This window comes from Orycteropus afer, unplaced genomic scaffold (genome assembly GCF_000298275.1).
Source record: "Orycteropus afer afer isolate SDZICR_OR568_19922 unplaced genomic scaffold, OryAfe1.0 scaffold00539, whole genome shotgun sequence".
Classification (NCBI taxonomy): Eukaryota; Metazoa; Chordata; class Mammalia; order Tubulidentata; family Orycteropodidae; genus Orycteropus; species Orycteropus afer.
This window is the reverse complement of record NW_006922126.1, coordinates 1,527,169-1,527,713: the sequence shown is the minus strand read 5'-3', so window position 1 is coordinate 1,527,713 and position 545 is coordinate 1,527,169.

Genomic DNA, 545 nt, shown 5'->3' with positions numbered 1-545 from the left:
CTGTAATAGTTGGAGCTGTGTGTCAACTTGGCTGGACCCCAGTTCTGTGTGGTCGTTCCCATGATGGGATCGGATGACTGTGTTCTGAGTGGCCAATCTGCCCAAGGGGAGTGTCCCTAGGGGTGTGGCCTGCTTCCAGGATATCCAGGGACATCCAGGGAAGAGAGACATTCTTTGAGGGATTGGAACCCTGGTGTGCTGACTACAACCTTCCGTGAGTGAGCAGCCCACCGCTTGGCCTGGAGATCTTGGTTTCATCTTTCGTTGGAGTCAACCACCAGTGTACTGCCTGCCAGCCTTTAATTTCTTGGCCCTCTGTGCTTGCGGAAGCTAAGGCTGCCGCCAGCCTGACGTTTCCTCCAGGGACTTTGGACTTGCCGGCTTCTGTACATTTGTGAGCCATTTTCCTAAATTTTTTTTTTTCTCTCTCTATATGCTTTGCTGGTTTTTGTGTTTCTCTAGAGAACCCAATGTAACACAAGCCATTAAAAAGTGGCTGTGTGAGAACCGACTTGGGCCAGAGGGCTTTGAAGTGGGACATCCAG